Source organism: Cydia fagiglandana, chromosome 17 (assembly GCF_963556715.1).
Source record: "Cydia fagiglandana chromosome 17, ilCydFagi1.1, whole genome shotgun sequence".
Taxonomy (NCBI): Eukaryota; Metazoa; Arthropoda; class Insecta; order Lepidoptera; family Tortricidae; genus Cydia; species Cydia fagiglandana.
In genome coordinates this window covers 17,496,652-17,524,600 of record NC_085948.1, presented here as the reverse complement: position 1 = coordinate 17,524,600, position 27,949 = coordinate 17,496,652, and the positions used below count along the sequence as shown (strand labels likewise).

Here is a 27,949-nt window from a genome sequence, read left to right as displayed (position 1 = left end):
TTTCGTCTCTATCGTAAGACATCGACATTTTAACACAGTTCATCACAGTTCATCTTTTAGCAAAAATACTATCGTCAAATATCTTATGTAAATATATGTAGCCGTAGGCCTCGTTAGCCAGACAACCAAACGAGCCATGGCCAAAACGAAGCGGATACGGGCCGACCTCACGCAAACACCTAAAAAGTGTAAATCGAAAGCAATAAACCGTCTGAGACACTGGCAACATCGCGACCAAATTAAAAAGTTAATACCGCCGCGCGCAACGCTCGAACGTTCCATTTTCAAACTTGGTAAAGTATCAGTTGACCGTGGGCGGTCAACGCATTGACATGTGCGGCGGTCACGGGGTCGCCGCTCCAGGTTTCGGAACGCAACGAGCGTTCAAACCAAGATGGCGGTGAACTATAATTTTGTGTAATTTATATTCGCCCGGCGGCTAGATAGCGTTGCTATTGAAGTGTGGAGCCGTGTCCGTGTGCGCGGGGAATATTGATTGCATTCGCATTGTGCATGCCGATATGCACGCGTTTTCTATGATACACTGTTGTAATTCTTCCTATTTATATGAAGTCTGTTGACCCTGTCTATTGTTGCGTTTATAGTTTGCAGGCTAGCTAAACATTATCATAACATAACATAATGAAGTAGAGATAACTGACTCCCCCTCTCCTTCACAGAAACGTGTTTGCAGGGGGTCAGTTATCTCTGTAGCTTACTGTACATATTATAAACAATATAAACATTCATCCTAAATCTTAGTGCTAAAAGCTTGTAAAGTATATTACTCTTATTTCTACCTATATCATATTATTCTTACACTCATTCGCTGACAATCGATAAAAATGAAAATAAACATGAATTTATCACTTTTATCTTTCGACTAACATAACAGTAACAATGGCTGCCATCCATCCTGTCAAATTAAACGAATGAAAAGCAAATTATAATCTATGGCCAATCGGAGAAGTGCGACGGCGCCATATTTATATTCTTTATTTATTGTAAATTAACTGCGCTCATGACCTATTATAATTGCCTTGTTTTGATAAAAATTATCTATGATATTTTATTATCGGTGCGCCGTAAGCATAGGGGTAAGAAGTTAGACCAAGAAAAGTCTGCAACGATTTTGATAGCAAATGTAGTGCAAGTTTTTTCTTAAACGTCAAACTTCTATGAAATTATGGCGTATAAATAACACTTGTACTGCGCATGATATCAAAGTCGTTGCAGACTTATCTTGGTCCAACTCTAGTCCCTTAACACCACCATATGCTGTAGCTAAAGCATAACTTTCCCTCTTCTCTGTCCAAGTTTTTTTGCTAGCTTCTAGTGATTAGATGTGTCTAAAAAACTCTGACACTCTACGTCCCCCCGCAATCCTGACAAAGGACCAAAAATCCTGTCATATCAGGGAAAATCCTGACGTATGGCAACCCTACATTAGGGTTGCCATACGTCCCGGTACGCCGGGACATGTCCGGGTTTGAAGCATGGTGTCCCGGTGTCCCGTCCGATAAGCAAATTGTCCCGGTTTAAAAAACTGACTTTGTAAATAATAAATATACCTACCTACAATAAACACAACTAACTAGCTAGTCTTATCGTACGTCGATAGAAAGACGTAAGCGCTGACACTTGTCCGTTCACTTTTACACATTTCGGGATCGCGAACTCTCGGCCTTGGCAGAGCGAGAGCGCACTGGCACACTACGAGTGCCAAGCACACTATAGGAACACTGTCGCACACTGCCCAGCACACACTTTGTTTATACTGTAGCCATTTTCATTCAATTGTTTTGCAACGTGACCCAAAGATGGACATCTTACGCAAACAAAGGAGTTTTAAACATGAAGGCCACTTGTCCCCGGTAAATGAGAAAATTAAAAAATAGTGCTTTTTAAACTATATCGTGTCACATATCAAATGAAAGAGCTCATTTTGAGAATTGCAAAAAAAAATTTCAGTATTTTTTATAATAAATAGTTTAGAAGTTATTTAAGAAAATAGTCAACAAATTACCTTTCCCCCCCATTTATCTCTGAAACTAAAATAACTAAACCCTAAAATTTTGAATAAAATATAGGTACAAAATAGTGCTTTACTTATAGATGACAGGAAAACCTATTGAAAATATGCAGTCAAGCGTGAGTCGGGCTAATTCAAGACTAATTACTTAGTTTTTGATCCGACACCCCCCCCCCCCCCCGGGTTTTTTAAAGGCTTTTACTCGCTTTTCACATATAAAAATTACATTGTTAAAAATTGGGTAATGTACGGAACCCTTGGAACGCGAGTCTGACTCGCACTTGGCTGGTTTTCTTTAAATGTCCCGGTCTGAGCCCCCACTCTTATGGCAACCCTACCCTACATTCACATGACGGTTTCAAATAGCATGAGCAAACCATAAACTAAGTGACCATCCATCATGACCACAAACATCCATCTTGTCTAGAACAAGAACGCATGAGTGAGTTCTGTGTATAAATGCACATTTAATAATAACACTTACCCTAGAAAAGGCACACTTAGCCCAAATCACCTTTACATTTGTTAGGTGTAAAATATACTTATTACGCAACCAAAAATACCGAACTAAGTCTGAATCTCTATGGTCACGTAATAAATTCAGATATTAGTCACAGTGACCATAGAGTTTTTTCTACTTACGAAAAATAGGTACGTTTTCAATAGAAAAAAATGTGAAAAATATTTTATAAAAGGGCAATAACCTACCGCGCCAATATTTTTTCAAATATGCCGCTATTTTCTATTGACGGAAATGGTTTGCCAAACTATAGTTTGTCAAAGAACTGTCTCATTTCAATCTTAGATAGAGAGAATCATACTATCTTTGACTAAATAAATAGTACTAGGACCCAAAAAAAAAGGATGAGCATATAGTTTTCCTGCTGGTTCTTACTGACTGACAAATTGTTTTGACCAACTATATGCATGAGGTACAGGGTTACTTCCATGTCTATAAACGTATAGCTGCGTCCCTATTGCCAATTACTGAAATAAGTAAGGTGTGTGAAGCGTTTAGGATAGTTATCACATTGATGTGGTTTTCGGAATTCCGGCCATTCCGGGCGCGGCGACAGTGTGATAACTGCCTTACATTGATAATTGTTTCCTTAAAATTTAGTGATAAATATTGAAATGCGTACCTACTCGTAATTAATTAAAATCCTGCGCAATAAGATATAAGTCCTTAAGAGTTGTTATTCATTCTTATCGACAACTAATGTCTGTTGTAAATACCTACGTTTTGATATTAGTATTTAGTATAGACAAACAACTTGCTTATCAAATGTTACGTTATATTTATGTCGATATTCATTTTATTAGTTTTTCCTTGGTTTTCATTATAAATAACGTAACTTTCTTGCCACACGGATTTTCTTTTGCGAATAATTTTTCACCTCATGGATAATTAGGCCAGTCAGATTAGATCCATACAAAGCGTTTTGAGGAATTAATTCCCAGCGAGCTGGAAATCGTTTTAATACCTTCATTTGGTCCTAAACGCGTGTAATCCGAGTTTGCGCAATACCAGGAAGTGTGCATAAATTTTGGGAGTCAAGTGACTTTCGAAATTTTCGTTCTTATTTCAGTTTTTTTGCTTGTAGCTTGAAAACGGTACCTCTGATGGAAAATGTCATCGGTATCAATATTAAAGACGGTTAAATTCTGCGTTTTCAAATTCGGTTCCTAATACAGCAGAGCCAAAAGCAAAGGTTAGAAACCGAAAGATAATCACTACACCTTATAAAACAAAGTCCTCCGCCGCGTCTGTCTCTCCTGTTAGTTTGTAGGTACGTTCGCGATAAACTCCAAAGATTTCATGCGGTTTTCATCTATCAATAGAGTGATTCTTGAGGAAACTAGGTGTATAGGTAACTTGTTAACCCATATGAAGCCGGGGCGAGTCGCTAGTAACTATAGTACAGTCATTATATCCAAAAAACCGACCCTACCCGTGAATAATTAGTTCTTGGATTTTTTTTTCGTAGGTCCCTCGGGGGGGTCACTGGGAGTGTAAATTCAAAAAGTAGGCTTAATCAGGCTCCTGCGTATATTCGAAAAATGGTTTTTTTCCAAGAAAACGGTTTTTCTTCAATAACTCGGCCATTTTTGATTTTACAGTAAAACCGTAAGGACAAAAATTGTAGGAAATTTGATTCTCTACAAGTTAGTCCAGTCATTATATCCAAAAAACCGACCCTTCCCGTGAATAATCAGTTCTTGGATTTTTTTTCGTACGTCCCTCGGGGGAATCACTGGGAGTGTAAATTCAAAAAGTAGACTGAATCAGGGTCCTGTGTATATTCGAAAAACGGTTTTTCTTGAATAACTCGGTCATTTTTGATTTTACAGTAAAACCGTGAGGACAAAAATTGTTCAGAATTTGATTCTCTACAACTTTGTTTCCCTTCATTTATGCCGTAAAGCGTGGAACATAGGAGATAATGATAATATTTTGAATTTGTCGCGTTTTTCAGGTTTAATTTCTAAAATATCGATTTTGGGGGAAAGAAGGTGGGAACCAAGATTGTTCAGAATTTGATTTTCTACAAGTTTAGTCCTCTTCATTTATGTCGTAAAGTTGAAAATAAACGAGATGTTGAAAATATTTTGAATTTGTCGCTTTTTTCAAATTTTATTTCCAAACTATCGATCCTAGAAGAAAAATTGTGAGGACCAAACTTATAGAGAATCAAATTTTCTAAAATTTTTGTCCTCACGGTTTTACTGTAAAATCAAAAATGACCGAGTTATTCAAGAAAAACCGTTTTTGGAATATACACAGGACCCTGATTCAGTCTACTTTTTGAATGTACACTCCCAGTGATTCCCCCGAGGGACGTACGAAAAAAAAATCCAAGAACTGATTATTCACGGGAAGGGTCGGTTTTTTGGATATAATGACTGGACTAACTTGTAGAGAATCAAATTTCCTACAATTTTTGTCCTTACGGTTTTACTGTAAAATCAAAAATGGCCGAGTTATTGAAGAAAAACCGTTTTTTTTTTGGAAAAAAAACCATTTTTTGAAAATACGCAGGAGCCTGATTAAGCCTACTTTTGGAATTTACACTCCCAGTGACCCCCCCGAGGGACCTACGAAAAAAAAATCCAAGAACTAATTATTCACGGGTCAAAATCTATAATGACCGTACTACTAATAAAATTATAACATTGAAACAAAGAAACAATTAACAATAAATTGCGCTCCCAACAAAGAGCGTTATCAAACATTATCAAATTCAAATTAGCAAATATGAAGACAGAGCGTGCGTCATTCCTTATCAGTTGTTATTAGGGCGCGTTATCAGGGGTCGCGGGGCGGGGTCAATGAACTGATGCATGCAGGAATGAGTGCAATTAGTGCAACATGCATTAATTGGCTACTAGCGTGCCCGCGACTTCGCCTGCGTATAATGATGATGATTAATAAAAACTAGCTTATGTATCTTCTTCCAAGGGCCTCAAACTGCCTTTTATTACCCCTTTTTCACCTTAAGGGGTGATTTTCGTGATGAAAATTGATCCTACATATATCCTTTATCGGGACTAAAGATCTCCATACCACCATATTGGCTATTAGTTCTATTAAGTAATCAGTTAAACGTCATAGTGCAGCTAATTCAATAAAAATATCACATAGCATGGAAACTATTTCGAAATAATTTTCTTTTGAACGCATCACAACTCACAAGAAGTGTTTTTATACCTAGAGTTAGCATAATTAAATATTATATTAGAGGAACGCAAAAAAAGGTTTAATTACTCGATTACATCACCTAGAGTAATTTTAAAATTAGTAATTAAACTTTTTTTATTGCGTTCCTCTAAATTTGTCCATGAGCATATAATAAACAATATAATCATAAAACATTTGAACATAACCTTTTGCTTCTGTGTCATTTTATGTATACATTTCAAATGTCAACCGAAAGTTAGACAAAGCAGAGACTTAGAACATTTTGTTTTTAAAAAGCGTATCGCATAACATAAATCATGAGCATCATAAAATATAAAATTGACAGTCACCGTTATTAAGAGAATTCGCATAGACGATCTTCCAATAGACTACGCTGAATGAGCTGCTACTTCGTTACGCCGTCAGCCTTTACACTCTAATACAGACCACACCCTAAGTTTGACATCGTTCACTCTTAGAATTAGAACGAAAGTTGGACCACGCTGCATGGCATTTGCAATAAATAATTATGGAAATGTTAAAATATGACGTTTAATGACACTTTCTCAATTTGTTATGTTCAAGTCGGTGCAAAACAAGCACTTTCCATTTTTTAATTTACATTAATTCAGGAGCGGCATTAGATTCAAACTTTTTTAAAATCTCGTATTGCTCGCAATCATGTTGTTCGTAACGATATCGTTACGCACTCATATGAGTAATGTCTAGTTAACTTAGGTACCTAAAGAAATTGTCGAATTTAAACAATCTCCAATGCACTAGGAGCGGTGGCACTCATAGGTCTAGAATAGTATTTTCATGAGCATATGCGACATCTATTCGGTAGCCAAGTGATCTGGGAGAATTCGTAATTCGTATGGTAATGTCTGTCGTAAAATAATTTTATGACTGCGATTGTAAACTGCGGAATGTGCTACAATTTGCACACTCGTGCTTTTTACGCGACACGAGAGATTAGGATGAATTAGGAGTTAGGCAGAAATTCTAATTGCTATACATTTGTAGTTTGATTGTAACATTTGTGAAGGCCAGGCCAGACGGGAACAATTTTTCTCCAATCTGATTAAATTGTCCGATCAAATCAGGTGCATGGTGTGGACCCAAAATCAATTGATGAATAAATTGGAGATTGACGCCAATTTCTTTTCTGATCAAATCGACCGATTTCGGATTTGACAAGCAGCGGCCGCTACAATTCCTACAATACGCATTTACGCATGCGATTTGTAATAAAATAATACATTGCGGCATTTGATCGATAGACTTGAATTCGTATTTTGCGTGCTATTTTTAGTTATAGATACCAAACTTGGTTCCTGCAGCGGCATCAAACCATGGTCGCGTTTTTATCACCTTTGGTGCCATGCGTCACTCTTTACTTACATACTTGTTAAAATTTTACAGTACGGATATGATGGTCGTATTTGTCTACGTGACAGCTTGATAAGACGGTGACCGTCCCTTTCTATCCCGCAGAGTTAAAAAGTGACAGTTGTTTTATCACGTGGATAAATGTGGATAAAGCGATCCATAATAGGCTAGCAGGTGCAGGCATGGTGACAAATGATAAAGAGTCGGCCATTTAGAGTCTGTACGGAAAGAGAAGAGTCGTAGAATGTACGGGTTCCTTTACATTCGACGAATCTTCTCTTTCCTCACAGACACTAAGAGGTATTCAATTTAGGGGGTAACAGCGGCTAAAAATTATTTTGATCTTACCGGCCATCGTGTGGGGCCTATGACTAATGCAAATAACATTATCAGATATTTTTGCGCACATGTCCTGCAAGATATTATTGCAGGTGACAACTAATTCTGCTTTAAGTAGTTTGTCTCCGTGATTTATGAATACAGGGCTAAGTAAATCGTGAACACACTGTTCTTGTTGCTGTCGTGCGCGTGCGCTCGTTTTGTTGCGATTGTTCAAAAATAACTGAGGGGACAGTAGTGCTGGACATTAGGGTTAGTTTTATTTATTTTAAACTTTATTGCACATACAAAAAGTACAACAGGCTGACTTAATGCCGGTATAGGCATTCTCTACCAGTCAACCATAGGGCGAAACACACATTTAATTTTATATGAGCCTATTAGAGTGTCCCACTGCTGGGCAAAGGCCTCCCTCCTCCCTTTTCATGTATCCCGGTTTTGACCCGTCTCCCACCAGTTCCTATCAAAGGCGTCAAGGTCATCTCGCCAACGCCGTGGAGGTTTGCCGCGACCCCGGGTTTGATGTGGGACCCAATTGGTTGTTGTTTTAGCCCACAAGTCATCCGGCAGGGTCAGTTAACTTATTAATTTACTAATGCAAGCTTAATGCGGATTTAGTCAAAGTTTTTCTTAAGCGCCAATATTAATGTCGAACTTGTAAAAAAAGCAGTTTTTAGGCAGTTTGGATACTTAATTTCTTGTCCATTTTCGCTTCTTGGAACTAAAAATGTTTAAAATTGTTTTTTATGAATTAGAAAGTACTTAAATGAGAACATATGAATATAAGCAATAGGCCATCGCCAACCATTTGAGGACCATAATATAATAGGTACATATGTAAACATACTTTCGCTTCTTGATTATCTTGAGTCATCTCATGTATTTTTTTTATCACGGCAACATTTAAGTGGCAAATAAACATAGAGCGTACGTACAGCGTACAACTCCTATGGGGGCATTCCACGAGACTGTCGCTTACATAACGCAATTCTTCTAATACTTCTGGACTATGCTGAGTAAGCGATATTGGGTCAGGTAATATTTCATGACTTGGCTAACAAATTGGCAGTATATTCTCGAGATTCACGTATTTTATTGAGGTAGCTGCCATACAAGGCAAAAGCGTTATGTAAGCGACAGTCTCGTGGAATGCCCCTATGATGATACACTATTGGAGCTGCTAACCCTTGAAGAAGCTTAGTTACACTTTTTACTCCCTTTTAATCCCTGATTCCCTAGATTTGTTTACGGTAAAAGTACTTAGTGCATATTTTCTTCAAGTCTTAAATTATTGCCCAGTTCACACCCACCATTAGCTACAAAGCGAACCTGACCGCTCTCAAAAGGGTGCATTTCACTTTTAAGTACCAACACTGGCCAACGCACAAGCTGGCAACCCTCCAGCAACCCTCTCTACACCCCCCTTAATCCATTAACAACCTTATCTCAAAGCAAGAAAGGTCATTACAACTGTAATTACACATTTGCCGCAACGTGCGACTATTATTATAACTGCATACGCGCAAATCTATTTTAACCCTTATTTGAAACTGCACAAGGTTGCTTGAAGTGGAAAGTGGGTGTAAATATAAGTTTGTTGGCAATTGTAATAGATGACCGCGGCAGGTGATTGGAAATAAAATGATTTGTGTGGTGGTCATGTACTGTTCCCGGTATTAATACTCGTATTCATGTATTCACGCTCTTACCAGAAATGGAAATGGCGCTATCACGTCACGTCATTAATAGCATGAGCTTCCTAAAGTCGTATCGTAACAGCTATTCAGCCATATTTACATTTTAGTTAGTGTTTAGTGCTAGTTCATCTAGTTTGGCCCAGCAAGCCTATTATGGATCGCTTTATCCACATTTATCCACGTGATAAAACAACTGACACTTTTTAACTCTGCGGGATAGAAAGAGACGGACACCGTTTTATCACGCTGACACGTAGACAAATACGACCATCATATCCGTACACTCCGTACAGGACTGTCTCATTTTAAACATAGAGAGAATCATACTCTATTTGTCTTACGCTATTACTACAAAAGAAAGGCACGAGTATAATTTTCCTGGTTTTTACTGACTGACATGTTGTGTTTGCTAGACTATACATTTCTTTTTCTCGAAACGTCACCGATAATCGCAAGCAATTTGCTATACAACGACGCATATGATATGATCAATCGATTCTTATTAGCCGGCAATTATCTAAAATTACACGCCATCTAGTTCTGTAGATAGGAGCTTTTACATGCGTGTAGTAGACGATGTGAACTCGAACTATTTAACTAATCAAAGTGTAAACAGGCCGTCAATAATTTGTTTTTATTGTTTTAGTTTAAGTTAAGAGTATTTTTACAAAAAAAAAATACTTTTCTATTGTGTATAAGGCAGTATCTAATGCCGGCTACATACGTAACGATAAATCGTTGCGATAAAACTGTGCAGTCCGACTGTGCAGATAAATCGAACCGTGTGTATGACAAATCGTTGTCGATTATCGTAACGATTTGTCATACACACGGTTCGATTTATCTGCACAGTCGGACTGCACAGTTTTATCGCAACGATTTATCGTTACGTATGTAGCCGGCATAAGTCAGACCGAAATCCGGATCCTTTGTTAAAAAACATGACTGTTGAATTGTTGATCTCCACGAAAAACAATGAAAAAAGAATTTCACTAAAAGAAAATTCAAAGCATAGACAAAAGCTTTTCTTATTTGTGCCATCAGCTAGTTGTTATTTTTTAAAACAAAAGTCATTGACCAACCATCCAGTTTTCTTTTCATTTTGACTCATAAAATTTAGCGCGCCTTTTTTTTATCTATTTCCATTGGCATTGGCAGCGGCAGTGAATCATTCAGCCACCTGGTTTTATCTTTATTTTTAATGGTCGCGTTCCTATTTTACGAGCGTTGATTGCGACGGCTAATTAACCTGAAGCTTTTTGGTAAAATGAAACGTGCATTTTCAGCACTTAGCTATACTAGTTTCTGCTCGTGCCTTCGTCTGCGTAAAATGATAATTTTCATAATAAAAAATATCCTAGGTATATATAATCTTTCTTAAAACTGATCTCTATACTAAATTTCATCTAAATCGGTTCTGTGGTTTAAACGTGAAGGGGTAACAGAATGACAGAGTCACATTCACATTTATACATTTTATAATATTAGGTAAGAAGTTCGTCTAAGCTAACTTTGCACTGACTTGGATGTAACAAAGTGAAAAATGTCATTACAACATCATATTTCATTGATAAAGCGTGCAAGTGTAATAATAATCTTTTCTCACACATTGATATGTTTAACATTCCGTTAGTTAAGTTTAAGCATGAGGTTTTTAGTACTTTGAATACTAATGTTTAGAATGTATTAACTTTTAACTGATTTTTTTTTTTCTCATTATTCTATTTTGTTTTTAAATTCATTAACAATGCCGACAAATGTTTGTTTGCTCTGTAAATATACCGTAGTTTATTTTTGTATACGTGTTAGTAGTTAGTGGCAACTTCACTGGTTCATATGTTGCATAATATTAATATCTGTAAGCATTATTGTACCGTTTGTGCCCAAATAAACATTAAAACATTAAAACATTAAAACATATTTGCATACAATTAGACATTAATGATGATATCGCCACACTTTGTCATTGTAAATGCGATGTTAGCTTGATACGACTCTATATAAAGTTATTACTCACAGATGTTAAGTACAGTCAAGGAATTTAAATTCCGACCCATTTCGTACTTTGTCACAGTGACAACCGTATGAGGTCTCTAGCGGCTTTCATATTGATTGTCACTGTGACAAAGTACGAAATGGGTCGGAATTTAAATTCCTTGACTGTACCAGCAGCTGATAAAATATACAAATTATGTATTAATTTATCGGCGTAGTCTTTTAAAATACGAAACAGTCTTAAAAATTCGCAATTTCAAGCGCATGATTGATTGTTTTTCCTCGCTAAAATAGCTGAGAATTTATCTAGTCAAGGATTATGTCACTCACACAGCATTACGTCAATGCTGTAATGCTGTAAGCAATCCGCGTGGGATAAGCAAAACAAGTTAGCTTTTTTATCGGACCATCTTAGCACAACGAGTACCTACGCGTTTTTCATACAACGTCTAGATCTAGTCTATCTGCCCTGCCTACACGTCTGGCGAATCGAAACAACACGTGTCAATGTTACGCAACGGATGTTACGAAATGTGAGCGCATTATAATAACATTTGCAGGCATTATTAATGACTCACGTGGTTGTTGACAATGACAGGTGTCAGTTGGTCTATGGTTAAGTGTTTGAAAGTGTTTTTACGCTAAAGGTTGGTATTAATAATTAAACTAACGTTAAGGTTAATTTTTTTCCCGCCTTTTTTTCTGTCTTTTCCTTGTGATGTTAATTTCTACGCTGACGGTTCGTGTTAAAGTGACATTCCATTTCCAACTGCAGCTGCAATACTGTTCATTTTCTATGTAAATTGACAATGACAGCGACGCGTTTCCATAGTAAAATGAACAGTATTGCAGCTGCAGTTGGAAATGGAATGTCACTCTTATTGATAAAAGAGGAGTGGAATTTTCATTTATTGGAGATTTGCCTACAAAAGCCATAAGCATCAACCGAAAACAGGATCTTGAAACTAAGTCTAACAAATAGAATGCACAAATATATCAAATGAACACAAACATCCAGCGATTTTAATTTATTATTATGATTATGGCTATAAACATTAATTTTAATTAATAGATATTTCTTTATGTACAACAGGCTTCTCAACTGACCTTTATTTTTTCCCGCCATTTTCCTATCATAGACAAGTATTTTTTTTTTTGCCGCATGAGTAAGCGTTTAAGAAATGGCGGGATGTCGATTGTTGGAATTGGACGTGGAATCCGAGGCAACGCCGGAATGTTGGCAGCGCTCCCATTTGACAACCCCTTTGATCGGAATAAAGTTTATGTGACAGCACCGAGGAATAAAATTATTTGAATATTTTTTTTTTATTTTTACGAAATACTAGTTATGATTAATAGAGGAATGGAGGGAATGTTGAGAGAAAAATGAGAAAATAAGCATCTTGTTTTTTATGAGGACTTGAGGACTATTATAAATATGATTCTAACGAGAATCTGCTCTTTAAAGTACCTATTATATTTCGTAAACAGATCCCTGGATCGAATCTATTAGATTAAAAAAAAACTTTTCCGGCAACATGACAACAACGATAAGGGATATCATGAGAAAAAATTGAAAAACGAATATCACCTCTTTTTACGTGTAGGAAAGGAAGGTAACTAGCCAAAAATTATACTAGGTATTTTATTTTACCATTTCTTCGGCGTGCTTTGGATATGCGTGTAGTACCCATGCGAAATTCACATTACCTAATAACCTAAGTTGCGGACGGACTGAACACACGAAACACAGATTTGGCGAAATATATGAGTTACTTCTCAGGAATCCTATAACGAATGAGTGAAAAACACTGAGTCATAAGTGTTTCAACTATTCGTAGGGCTAATGAACTGATATTTCCGCCAAATTCTTACTCCGACCGTGCCAACTGGCAGGGTCGCCGTGAGACCTCGTTACCATATTATGGATATTAAGAAGTAGAGTACTTAACTACATATGAAGGATATGGTAGAAATATTTAGTGCTGATGGGCAACTGGCAAGTCGTGTTAGCACTGTTTGTATATAGGGTAAAAAAAGGTTTTTTTATTATTTCTAAAATTAAAGCAAGTGGCCGATTTTTGAATTTTTTTTTTATTTTTTTATTATGCATGGGTTTACTCATGGCCACAGACTAGCCGAGGCGTAGACGTGGCCTACGATGGAGCGAGCTCGCCCAGAAGGTGCCTGTTCACTCTTGATTTGAAGGTTGCCGGGTTATAAGAGCACGGAAATATAGACGCCGGCAAGGAATTCCATTCCTTGGCAGTGCGCATAAGGAAAGTAGAAGCAAAGCGCTTAGTGCGAATTGGCGGAATATCTACCAAGTAAGGATGGAAACCGGCCGTGCGTCTAAAAGTCCGATGGTAGAATGGGGACGGTGGAATGAGCTCGTGTAGCTCTTGGGCACACTCCCCGAAGTGCTACCTGTAGAATACCGACAGGCTGGCGACTTTCCGCCGATGGGCCAAAGTCTGAAGCTTAGCCGTTAGCTTCTTGTCGCCAATCATCCTCCTGGCTCTGCGCTCCACTGAGTCCAAAGCGGCGAGTTGGTATTTAGCTGAGCCATCCCACAGGTGGCTGCAATACTCCATACACGACCGGACTTGAGCTTTGTAAAGTGTTAGAAGCTGTCCAGGTGTGAAGTATCGCCTCACCTTATTTAGGACGCCCAGCTTTCTGGCCGCAGTTTGTGCTTTAGACTCAATGAAGCTGCCGAAGCCGAGGACTGAACTCAGCTCCATGCCGAGGAGTCCCAGGCTGTCGGTAATAGGTACAGATGCACCCCGGAAAGAAGGAGTCAGGTCGAATGGACTCCGTTTAGCGGAAAATAGACACGCCTGCGTTTTGGAGGCATTGAACGTGACCAGATTGTCATCACCCCACTGGGAAACGAGACTAAGGGTCAAGTTCATTCGCTCAACCATGGCCTCTCTCTGTGAACATATATCCTCCCTGCTGTCCCTTGCACTAGCCAAATATCTCTCAACAACCGTACTGTCATCTGCATAACCTACAATGCTGGGTTGCAGCATGTCGTTAATGTGGAGCAGGAAAAGGGTTGCGGAGAGAACAGACCCCTGAGGAACACCGGCGTCAATGGCCATGAGGTCCGAAGAGCAGCCATCAATAACTACTCTGATCGACCGTTCACTCAAGAAATCAGATAGCCAGCTACAAAAATCAGCAGGGATGCCGTAAGCAGGAAGCTTGCTAAGGAGACTTGCGTGCCAAACCCTGTCAAAGGCCTTCGAGATGTCCAGTGAAACAGCAAGCGCTTCACCGTTCCTCTCGATGGCCTCGCCGCAGCAGTGCGTGACATACGCTAAAAGATCCCCAGTAGACCGACCTCGGCGAAAGCCGGTCACTGAGCAGATCATTTGCTTCGAGGTATGCCAGCAGTTTGCCGTTAAGTACCCTTTCCATGACTTTACAGAGCATGGAGGTAATGGCGATTGGTCGGTAATTGCAGGGAACAGCACGACTACCCTTCTTGGGTACTGGCTGCACGTTTGCAAGCTTCCAGGATTTCGGCACCGTTCTTGTTTGGAGAGAGAGGCGGTACAGGCGTGTCAGTACAGGAGACAACTCAGGCGCACACTGCTTTAGTACACGTGCAGGTATACCGTCTGGTCCATTGGCCTTATTCACGTCAAGATTCAGCAGAGCTCGGCGTACCTCTTTTTGATGTATAGCAATTCTCTGCATAGAGGAACTGCAATGAGGTAGCGTAGGTGGACGTTTTGAGCCTGCATCTAGACGTGAATTGCTCGCAAACAGAGAAGCAAACAAGTTAGCTTTCTCTGTCGCGGAGTGGGCCAGTGTCCCATCAGGTTTCTGCAGAGGTGGCAATGTGGGTCTGCAGAAGTTGGATTCGACCGCTTTCGACAGGGACCAGAACCGCTTGCTACCAGGAGGGTAGGAGGCGAGTTTGGCCCCTATTCGACTGACGTGGTCGAATCGAGCCTTTCGAAGCACCCGTTTGCAGGACTTGGCAGCTGAGTTAAAGGCTTTTTTCTTCGCGCGAACCCTCTGTGCTCCAGCTTTGGTATCGCGGGCTAGTACCCAAGCCTGGTATGCAGACTGCTTAAGAGCCTCGGCTCGAGCACAGTCCGAATTGTACCATGCTCGGGTTTTGTGATCGAGCGATAGGTCGGAGAACGGAATGAAATATTCCATTCCCTGCCGAATCACATCCGCAACAGCCTCAGCAGAACACGAGGGGTCACCCGAAGAAAAACAGACCTGCTGCCAGGGGAAAGACGCAAAGAAATGCCGCATCTCATCCCAGTCCGCTGACTCGTATCGCCATACTCTCCTCGTGCCCCTAGGGCAGAGATCAGGAGGAGAGTGGATCGACACGGATTTCACCAGACAGTGATCGGACGATCCTAGCGGAGCTGAGACCGAAACCGAGTGCCTGTCTGGATCAGTTGTCAGCAGAAGGTCAAGGCAATTGGGTGTATGGTCAGTAACATCCGGTATCCGCGTCGCAACATTTACCAGCTGGGTAAGGTTTAGGGATACAGCAAATTTGCGCGCTTCCCTCCCAGCGTGGCAAGTATTCTTGTACGGGAACAGCCACTCCTCGTGGTGGGCGTTAAAGTCCCCAAGGAATACGAGTTGAGCCGCGGGGTACCGCTGTTGGGCTTTATCTGCCATCTCAGTAAGGTGGTCAAAGAGCCTAGTTGTCTCCTGGTTTCCGCTGTGCGATCGGTAGACACAGGCATACAGAGTTTTCTCTGAGCCCGAGTCGACCATAATCCACAAAGTGGAAAACCCGGCAGCCTCAAAGCAACGGAGACGCTTGCAGCAAATGTCGTCGCGGACGTACACACAGACCCCAGCACGTGCTCTGAACTTATGTTCCAGTGAGTAGCCTGGGTAGTTGAGGTACGACGCGTCCGCTGGGGTTTTGATTTGCGTCTCCGTCAAAAAGAATAGGTGCGGTTTTTCGGTTTCAAGATGGTGGTGGACCGGATCGATATTTGAGTGCAACCCCCTGATGTTGGTGAGGTGCACTTTCAATGGGAGGAAGTGCAGCCGGTGTTTAACCCTATTCTTTTTTCTTTTTGTTTTCATATTTGTGGAGTGTGGGATGGGTGAAAAAATGCCTGTCGAGGTGTTGCGTTTACCAATTGGATCACTTGAGCTAATCCGGACAATGAGGAGCTCACTTGGAGACTGCGGGGACGCCCGAGCCCCCCTGAAATAACCCACCGGGTCCTCCCGTCCAGTCGCCAACTGGCACGGTGGAGCTATTCCAGGATTTTTCGCTAGGTGGCGGGGCAGCCTCTCGCACGTGGCTGTCGCACAATTGGGCCCCCAACTTCCTGCGGTCGGCCACCGGCAAGACCGTACGTGCCTCGGATCCCGCTACCCTCCAGCGAGAGCTGCTCGGCCCGACGTCACTCAAGGATCCAAAAACCGGCATTATGCAACACAACTGACAGCAAATCATCCCCCAAAGGCACTGGTACTCCCGCTCATAGACGAAACGCAGCAAGGCTGCTTGGCGCCTGACTCCGGCGGGAGGGTGGTAGCAAACCAGGCGGCCCCTTGCGGGACCTACCACCGCTGGTTTGGACGTAGTTTAAGGACATACCCGGGACCCAATTTCGATCGCTCGCGCGATTTCGTAACTCGAAAGTCTGTTGAAAACGCCGAAATGCTAATTTTAGAAATAAGAGCGATCGAAATTTGAAATCTAGTGGTATTAACCTCTCGATTTCAATTCTATTAGTAGAATTTAAGTGCCTAGTATTGGAGATATTGTTTAACGAAATACACGAAAGCAAGTGGTCGAAATTCAAAAATCGGTCCCCTGTACGTAGAGGTCTAAATATAAAAGTATTAGTTAGTTAGTGTGCGCGTGGGATGATGATGATTGGTAACAACAATCATATCTCGGGATTCTCGGGCCTCAAAATGCATCCATACAAAATTTCATCTAAATCGGTTCAGCGGTTTAAGCGTGAAGAGGCGACAGACAGCCAGATAGAGTTGCTTTCGTATTTATAATATTAGTAGGGATAGGGATTACTTAGGCTATCTAGTCAAACAGTATAATATAGTCGAACATTAGTTTGATATTCCAATTTTAGGTTCTTATAAAGCCAATCGACAAAGCTCTTTTTTGCTCTACCATCACAAGCTTCTGAACAAACATTTTAATCTCAAAAATAATTTCATAATTCAACTCAATCTATTTATAACACTGACTAATGCCCATCATTTCACATTTCCCAATATTTCCACCACCTGTCATTGCAGTGCCAACCTCTCCAAGCTAATTATTCCCCACAGCTTCCGGTCCGGTGTCAACATCCGGTCTGATTCAGATGTCACCGATAAATATTGGGACGATAGATATTGCTAATGCCCGAAGAATGTATTTTATGTGGCTCTTTCCCATCATGCTCAAGGCGACATAACCGCGAAACACTTCTTTCATTCGTTCTCCTCTCTATTGCTCAAGTATTTATTAGTCCCTTTTTTTCAGCCGGCGTATTATGGATGGCTTTATCCATCTTTATCCACGTGATAAAAAACTGTCACTTTTTAACACTGTGGGATAGAAAGTGACGGACACCGTTTTATCACGCTGTCATCGTAGACAAGAACGACCATCATATCCGGACAGGTTAGAAATTTTATAACCTCAAAAGTAATGGTAAGTTTTTAACCGACTTCCAAATCCCAAAGGAGGAGGTTATCAATTCGGTTGTATGTTTTTTATTTTTATTTTTTTTATTTTTATTTTTATTTTTTATGTTTGTTACTCCATATCTCCGTCATTACTGGACCGATTTTGAAAATTATTTTTTTGATTGTATGTATATGCATACAGATTGGTCCCGTTTTTGTCAAAATCCAGTTCTGATGATGGGATCCATGAGGAATCGACGGAACTCCTCAAATTTGAAAGGCATGCGTATAGAAATTTTTGTATTTTCATCAGAAAATCAAGCATTTTCATTAAAAACTGTCGCATTTGATGAAGTGGAACTGCTGATGATGATCAGAACGGAACTCTTCAACGACGCATAGTTCACCTTTGGCGATTTGTCCTCTTCGTTATGTTTGTTAAGCAAGTTTAGTTTTTAAGCCACATTTCTGTCAAGCTCGAGTTCTGATGATGGGATCCATAAGGAATCGAGGGAACTCCTCAAATCTTAAAGGCATACGTATAGAATTTTTTGTATTTTCATCATAAAATCAAGCATTTACATTAAAAACTGTCGCATTTGATGAAGTGGAACTGCTGATGATGATCAGAACAGAACTCTTCAACGACGCATAGTACATGTTTGGTGATTTCGAATTTCGATTTTGACTTGGACTGGGACCCGGACTCATACCCGGATCCGGTTCGGACCCGGACTCGGACTTGGACCCGGACTCGGACCCGGACTCGGACCCGGACCCGGACTTGGACCGGGACTCGGACCCGGACTCTGACTCAGAGACCCGGAGCTTGACCCGGAAAACCACTATGATACCTAAACTAAATAAACCACTATGATTACCTACCATAAAATGTGGGTATGATGATGCCAAACCCCTCCCGCTCAAACTCCCGTACACCGCACCGCATGCGCCGTTAAGTGGGTTAGGTTAGGTTTGAACTGCGATCCTCACAGAACCGAACAAAAGTGGGTTAGGTTTGGTTAGAACTGCGAGTCTTACAGAAACGAAATGCTACTAGAAAAGTGGGTTTGATTAGGTTCGAACTGCGATCCTCACAGAACCGAACTGCTATCAGAGAAGTGGGTTAGGTTAGGCTAGATAACTACGACCCTTACGGAAACGAAATGCTACTAGAAAGTAGGTACTGGTTTTACCTCCTTTTCTACATAGTGCACCATCTACCATAATCTTTCACCGGGCCCCATAGAAGTCGGTTTTTTTTCTTAAAAATTATTTGCTCCAAAATGTACCGCACTATTAGATATCACACGAACCCTTATTGAATCGCAGCCATAATTGTGTGTATTTAGTTTTAAGATATATTTTATAGTAATATGTATGCTAGTTTTAAGGTATTTATCTATAGGCCAATAGTTTCCTGAAAATAAATATTTAAATTTCATTTCGGAAGAAAAAGTGAATTATCATACTTTTGAGGTTAGAAAAAATCTAATCTAAAACGAAGTATAGTTCATAGAGCATCCATGACAACAGAAGTTACACAAAGAAGTAAAAGCTTCATATTTACAGATTCATACTCAAGGAAAACTTGCTATGACGTTAGTAACCCAGGATACCGAAGATAACCTCTGCTTATCGAGGCAAGTTCCATTTTAGCTTAGGGCGCCATGCAGTATCGTTTTTCCTTAAGTATAAAACGTTACTACGAATGTTTCATCCCGGTTTCTATGTAGGTACAAGTATAAAAACATCTATATATTGTATAATATAGCGATCGTCGTTAGGACCTACCCACAACGTTGGACTAGGTCGATTTGAGTAAAATTGTTCCATAAGATTCATTCTTTATCCATCTATATTATAGACATTGTTACATATACACACGCGCTTTGGCAAGACATTCACTACAGCCAATTATTACTAAAACATTTACAAACATCGCAATTACCTTACACAGTTTACACACATAAGATCCAGAGCCAACAACGCACTTCCCAGGAAATCTAGAAGAAAAGGCTTATCACTCCAAGATTTTAACACTTAAACTCCCTTTTATCAACTGAACGACATATTGTCTAATTGGTTGCTTTTAGTCTCATCCCATAGGCACGTAAGGAATGCGTTAAAACTGACAGCTGGCCGCTAGATGGCAGTAAATCAAGATTCGTCACCGCGAGGAAATTTGGAAAATGGAGGAATTCGTATTCGTTTTATGTGGATGAGTATGACGCATTTTTATGAACTATTTGCTTCTAATTTGTAAATACTTAGCAGAATTCTTAACAAGTTGAACAAGAATTATTATTGTTTTATCTTTAGCCCGAATAGAATGTTTATCGAAAATAATCTATTATACGAGTAAACAGATCAGTAATAAAATAAGATCGCTACCAAACTGACGCCTCGACTCTTATCGATTTTATACGACTCAGCAGGCGTATTATGGATGGTTTTATCCACGTGATAAAAGAAGTGTCACTTCTTAACACCGTGGGGTAGAAAGTGACGGACACCATTTTATCACGCTGTCACGTGACAAGAACGACCATCATATCCGTACAGATCGGAAATAGAGCACAAATAAACAGGTTTAGATCAAATATATGACACGTCCTAGATTCTGTTCGGAAAGAGAAGAGTCGCGAAATGTATTGGGCCCAATACATTCCACGACTCTTTTTCCGCACAGACTCTACCTGCATGCAATGTGATCGCAATTCGAACTAGATGTAATTTTGTTGTTAACATACCGATGTTCTTTGACACCGTCAAAACAAAACTGTTAAAATTCCTCGTGTAAGGTTACTTGTATTCCTGTTTGTGTCCGGTGTGACTCGGCCATAGGGTGTCCTATAAAAATGAAGTATTATGCCGGCTACATACGTAACGATAAATCGTTGCGATAAAACTGTGCAGTCCGACTGTGCAGATAAATCGAACCGTGTGTATGACAAATCGTTGTCGATTATCGTAATGATTTGTCATACACACGGTTCGATTAATCTGCACAGTCGGACTGCACAGTTTTATCGCAACGATTTATCGTTACGTATGTAGCCGGCATTAGATGGCATCAAAAATAGTTCAATTTTATGGATATTCTATTCATTAATGTTACAAATATTCATAGAAAATGGTCGCGTTTATAATACTAAAATAATTTCTGTTATTTCCGCTATGAAAGTTACCATCTCGTCCAACCACGAATAACCGATTATAATATTGTTCTCAGAAATAGAGACAATAAAAAACCGTTTATGTCGCAAAAAACGACAAACATGAAATCATGGCAAATTAAATGAATGAATAATAATTAGACTTTTGTTTTCGAGCCAGTTAAAAAATATTTGCACGTCATGCATGAATAATTTTGAACCCGGATGCCAAGGAAACAGATGTCAACTTGTTTTGGGGTTTGCTTTTTAGGGTTCTGTAGCTAGAGAAAACTAGTGTGTTCGCGCAAACTGTACATTTTTCTCTCCTGTGGGCAATATTTAACAGCTTGTAATTGGCAATATGTAAGTAATGATTTTATCATAGTTCTCCAAATAAAAGGAGGACCTTTTCACGTGGATAAGGGTTAAATAAGAAAATTAACCTTTATAGCCCTTAACTCTTGTATATGTATACAGGAAAAGACGTAAGACAGTTTTCTGTTTGACCCATTTCTTCCTTTCCTCCTAAGAGGACGACAATGTCTACTAGATTAGACGGTACCTAATAGGGTTCTTCGAATCAGCAATCAACAAAGTAATTTTAATGGCTATGGGTATCTGTCAGCGGTTTGATTAAGGCTCCGCCCTACACGGGAATCATGCCGACTTCCGGGAACTACGATCGGAATCCAAATAAACATTTGAAGAATTATTGGAACTCATCACGAACCTGGATAAAACATACTTTGTACCGTACTGACGATAATAATATTGTAACAGCAGCATCCGAAGTGTTAAAACATACAACATTTACAAAAAAAACCGGGTAAAAGTTAATTTAGAAGTTATCATTCATTCACACACAAATATACCCTAAATTTCGGTGAAAACTACAGTAACTCCTTTAAAAATTCATACGAAAACCACGTCATTTCTCCCCCAAAACCCGTCCGAAATTTAATCAAAAAGTTAGGCAAATATTGGCAGCACGATATTTGCCTAATCTCGAGAGTAACAGAAATCCCACAGACTAAAAACTGTGATACCAGCCTAATCGACTCCCGCTCCACTGAGAATAATTTACCCGTAGCGTAAAAGAAATGTAAAAGAAAACTTGGCTGTATGGATTCCCTTTGGTCTTTTGTGTTTCGTTCTTAAAAAGTTATACAATGCCCTCGTAATATTGTGTTGTTGAGGATCGTTGATATAAATTTTATCATTCTTTTCTTTTGGTAAATGAGAATGTATTTTTTATCTACTGGAGCAATTTTTACTTTATGTTTTTGTATTATCAAGCCCTGTTATCGAAAAAGTTGGATATTCGTATCACTCAAGAACCTGAGAAACATGGATGTGTTAAAACACCTTTTTGCACCTGAGAGCCTCGAAATTTTACTATGCACAATATACTAAAAAAAATGTTTTTTCTCGGAGTACTACTCTTTAGGTAGAGCAAAATGTTGAATTTACCCCAGGCCTTTTGTATTACTAGGATTAAGTCTCATTTACATCTAGGGGAGTGAAATCACCGGCATCAATATTTATAAGAGAGATAGATTGAAGCCTAACCCCGCCTATTTACTACATAAACACTAGTACGTCAAACACAACATTCATTGATTGCTCAACAGGCTAAGTAAACAAAGGAATTTCAGTCTTATACCAACATGATAAGACCTAACATGCTCCAAAGGAAATTTAACTCTACGCAGTTGGTCGACAGTCTATATTTGTAAAGCAGTTCTATCTGTCTGAAGTCTGACCTTGGGGGGTGGCGTCTGCCCTCTAGGGGTGGCTAAAGGGGGTGGGTTACGTAATAGATATTTTTAACGTACTGTAGCTAAGTGGAGTTGGGTAAGTATGTGGAATGATATATTGTTGGTATGATGTGTGTTGTGAATTTTACGGAGTGTAGGGAGATGAATTGATTAGATATGTTGGAGAGGGAATGGAAGAAAGGAATGTTACCTGACTGAGAGGGCCGTGAAGTAGCAATATTATTTGCAGTCAAATTCGGTAACTCCACAGGGTTTTGATTTTTTTTTCTTCCGATACAAGTTAAATAAAAAACGTGTAATAACTAATACCGTGTGTGCTATAGTTGGCGCATTAATGATAAATGACACGCCTATGCGCCCCTAGGTAAAATTATAAAGAAAAATTGATGTTCTTAAGTGCTAAAAACCCCACAAAAACAACTATTTCTTTGTTATAATACCTAGTTTTGGGTTAGCCAGCTTTGGGTTATCCGCAGATGGTCTAGAACGCAAAATGACTAGTGTGTTGTTTTGCCTAAATCGCAATTAGTCTACATCGCAAACGGTCTAGAACGCAAAATGGCCAATTTTTATATCACCACATTTTACATAGGTAGGTTAGGTTCGTTAGGTATCTTCAAATGGCCGAAGACCAAACAGCAAAGAATAGCTGTAAAGTTAAGATAAAACAGAAAAAATAATTCGGGCATTTTGCGTTCTATTAGACCGTTTGCGATGTAGACTAATTGCGATTTAGGCAAAACAACACACTAGTCATTTTGCGTTTTAGACCATTTCATATCTACGGCTAGAGCTCTCAGCTCGTTAGGCATGCGAAAGATGTGTTACATACACTTTATAAATTTTTTCTCTTTATAATATACTAGCGACCCGCCCCGGCTTCGCACGGGTTACACAAAACCTTAACAAATTATACACCTAAACCTTCCTCAAGAATCACTCTATTGATAGGTCAAAACCGCGTGAAAATCCGTTAAGGAGTTTTTGAGATACATATACACAAACAGACAGACGCGGCGGGGGACTTTTTTTTAAAAGGTGTAGTGATGAGGAATTTTGACTGACAAAAACCCGCAGTGTCATTATTTGATAACCTTGCTTCGCCCTTTTTATCATAAGTCGCTGAAAGCAAAAACAAGATTTTGCTATCATTCATATCGTAATAATTCGCGATAACTATGTTTTTCACGCAAAAGGATAATAATAATATATTCTGTCTTGTAACTATGTGAGACTGACTGTAGACATAAGCTATGTTAGTGCATTGATATCAGTGCATAAAAACAATATTTCAAATGCCAACAGATTATTTTTATCTTGATTTGATTTACCCCGATCTACCTCTTTCAGAAACCACAGACAGACATTCAGGCTCTGGGCTGTAACCGCGAAAATCGAAGTTCGCAAATTGCGGGCATTTTTCTCTGTTACTCTAATTACGCCTCCAATGAGAGTAAAAAAAAGATCCCCGCAATTTCCGAATTTCTGTTTTCGCGATAGCCCCACTGAACTCAGATTTGTTTATAAAGGCTCTGTATAGTCCGATAAAGTTAACTTTGCACCGAGTTGATCAGAACAAAGTGATGGAATGTCATTATAATCATCATACTTTCATATAAATTTGACATTAATGATGATATGTATGACCATACTTTGCCATTACAAAAATGTCCTGCAGAGTTAGCTTGGTCCGGCTCTCTCTCTCTCTCTCTCTCATCGTAAGTTTCCATTGACCATTAACAACATTCTTTTACGTACGCAGTACGTAATCGTGTAATAGAGAATGCTAAGTCAACACACAACTTTTAATGAAATCGACGCGGCGATGGCGCGCGTGGAATTCGCGCCATTTTGCTTTTATGTCAAAACAAACGGCCATTGACGACTGCCATGATCACTGTTGTAGGGTTGACGATGTATAACGCCCCCTTTTAGCTCTCACTTACACCGTATTCATAAAACTTTACAAGCTTCAATTAAATAATTGTGTTTTCACCACACCAGCTCGGAAAGGCTTACTTTGCACTTCGAAAACGAATAGCAAAGTTGCATTTTATCCACACTCTAAAAAATGAAGACCAACTAAGAGCAGTTTCTTCTTAGTTGACGTTAAGTTAATTACAACAATTACGATCTTATATAAATCAATGAAAGCTGATTACTTAAAACAATAAGTGTATCTGTGATTGAACTAATAAAGTAGGTATTGATTAATCCTAACAATTGTATACCTTGCATCTATTATTAACTTGTTGACATAATTATGTAACGTAGGTTGATTCAATAAATATCAAGCTTAGTTGATCTTACTAGGGTCAATTAGTTACCATAATTCTTTTTCATGTATATATTGAACAAGATCTTAGTTGGCTCAGTTACATAGCAATAGTAAGATGAATCAGAATTACCTTATTTGAAATGTCGAAGTCCTTGTTAGGCTCGTATGGAATCAAGATGCTTGATTACGACTATCAAAATATTGATAGGGCCAACCAAATTTTTTTTAGAGTGCACATGTGAGGCAAAGTAATCAAATGCAAATTTTGAGTTGTTTTCGTATATTTGCTGGTAGAATTGACTTTTAAATGATGATTTTGGATAATAAATATTTTATAACATTCATTTGAATTTGATTTGGTTTGATTTTGTTTGATATTTTACATTTAATATTTGCTTCGGGTTGGTGTGGTGAAAAATTTTGTGTTTCACTCGGGGGCAAATTTTGTTTAACCCTCGTGCTTTGAAACCCTCGCAACGCTCAAGATTCCATTTTTCGAACCACTCGCTACGCTCGTGATTCAATTTTGGAATCTTTCGCTTGCTCGGGTATCAATATTAGTACGAGCGGTTAAACAACAACTTTGCCCCCTTGTAAAACAAATAACTATTTATCCCTTTCTTACAAATACATAAGTCAGAATGACAGATTAAGACAAACGATCTAGTATCGTATGTAACTTAATTTTAAGTTTATCATGAATAAAATTCTTGATTCTGATTCTGATTCTTATCGCAGCTAGTACTTAACTCGCTAAAAAGTAGCTAAATTAGTTTAAGTTTTAAGGAAATTGGCTTCGCACTGAGGTGTGTTCTTTTCTTGGTCTAACAAACGTTCGACTTGAAACTTAAATGTGTCGCTTAACTTCGAACTGTGGTAAATCCATTCGACCCTCTCAGCAAACATCTACCCTATTACTTTTTCTTAGTATGTAGGTACCAAAATAATAATAATATGACAGATGGATTTACCGGAGTTTGAAGTTAAGCGACTCGAATGTGGCAACCCTGTTGTTTATTTATTCAACAGAGTTCCGCACCGCATTAACGCACGCACAAGTTGTTGTGTCTATGCCCGCCTCAAGCTACGAGTAGGTACAGGGCTATAATCGCGAAAATCGAAGTTCGCAAATTGCGGGGATTTTTCTCTGTCACTAATTACGCCTTCATTGGAGTAAAAGAGAAAGATCCCCGCAATTTGCGAAAATCGGTTTTCGCGGTAGCCGCTCAGATGTAGTGCATACATCTGTACGAGTATGGTTAAGATCTGTGGCTATCCCTAATTAACGGCGCCGTGGCGCCCTATATCTCAGAACAGTTAGAGATAACACTAGTTTAATGGAATTAGACAAGTATGAATTTGATTGTCTGTGGCAGGGATCGGAAGACTAGAAGAATTTGAAGACTCCTGGCAGCTCTCATGGCTTGATTTTACATGTAGACACGTTTCTTACGTTGCATTGAAATAAAATATTTGACAAAAAGATGGAAAGGTTCTCGGTAATTTCAAGAAAACTTCACAGGAATTAAAGGAATTTTTAATTTTGGAAATGTACATACAAATTTCCGCAATTTTATGTCATATGTTAGTAGAAAAGAGTGTTTTTATAAATCCGAAAAACAATTATTATAGCCGGTCAAACAAGTTTGTCAGTAGCTCAGTAGAAAAAGGAGCGAAATTAAAATTTACTATGGGACGATAAACCTTCGTGCATACTTTTTTTAAATTTGTCGCTTCTTTCTGCTAACGGAAATTGCTTGACAGAGTATTACTATGTACAGTGTACATGTATCTCACTTATACAGAGTATATGCCCCCGCAAACTCCCGTATACTGCGTAGGCAGCCATGCTAAAACTAGGCAATATGGCGGCCATTTTACTTTCACCCCCGACGGGCTATTAACCTTCCTCGAGCACTTTCGTACAAACCGGATCAGGTAAATGGGAAAGCCTAGATTAGGTTGGACAAGCCTTTCCATGGCTCCGTTATTCAACTACATACATAAACAAATTCCAAAAACTGCATTAAAAAAATCCATAATGGTAACATTCCATTTCTGACCGCAGCTGCACTACTAGTACTGAAAGCGTCACTGTTATTGTCAATTTCCATAGTAAAATGAACAGTAATGCTGCTATCGTTGGAAATGGACTGTCACCTAATTAAACCTAAGTAAACTAATTATTTACCTTCCTCTGTGCCCTTTCGTTTTAACCGGATAAGGTAAATGGGAGAGCCTGGGTTAGCTTGGACAGTTGGCATCAATAGTACCTACCTACCCGATGAACCAACATTCAGAAGAAGTATCTGCCATCCTGCAATATTTTCCAAATAGGATCTCTACAATTCGCCTTCAAAAGTATCTGAAACAGTTTAATTTTATTGTTCTATATCTCTGTATGTCGGCGGCGGCTGATCGTAAAATATGAAATTAATTGTGAATTTAGTTCATAAGTTATTTATTTCTTTTTCTACTGTCTTTTTCCTATGAAATAAGATAAAAATTGATGCTAAGACTGTTATAATTCTGATTAAATTACATAAAGAGTGATTGTGAATTTTCATTGTCTAAGACTCTGATGTTGTAGGCGTCCAAATGGAACGGTAACTGATTAAAATCAGGCCCTATTTCGAATTATTTTCACTCTATAGTGTGTTCTTCCGACTTGAGTAGAAATCACACATTACACCGCAAAAACATGCATCAAACTATGCATCCTGGATACTGATTTATACAGTATTGCATGCAAATACGCCTATCATTCATACACGCCTTAACATACGATTTGAATGGCCACTACATTAATAAACAACATGCAACCAGAATGTGTTATAATCGAGGTTGTATCGAAACTTGATTGATTACGTCCGTATGTACAGTAGCTGTATTAATCTTTGAGACGTTAATATGATCGGGGATTATTAATAGTGGCGGTTTAGAGATCCTGTGA

The 27,949-nt window shown here is 39.0% G+C and overlaps 1 protein-coding gene across 1 annotated transcript in view; it reads left to right on the top strand.

Annotated features, from left to right (window-relative positions):
* Positions 1 to 27,949, top strand: part of LOC134672651 (ski oncogene) — a 73,578-nt gene that overhangs the window by 39,477 nt on the left and 6,152 nt on the right. The window lies entirely within an intron of this gene.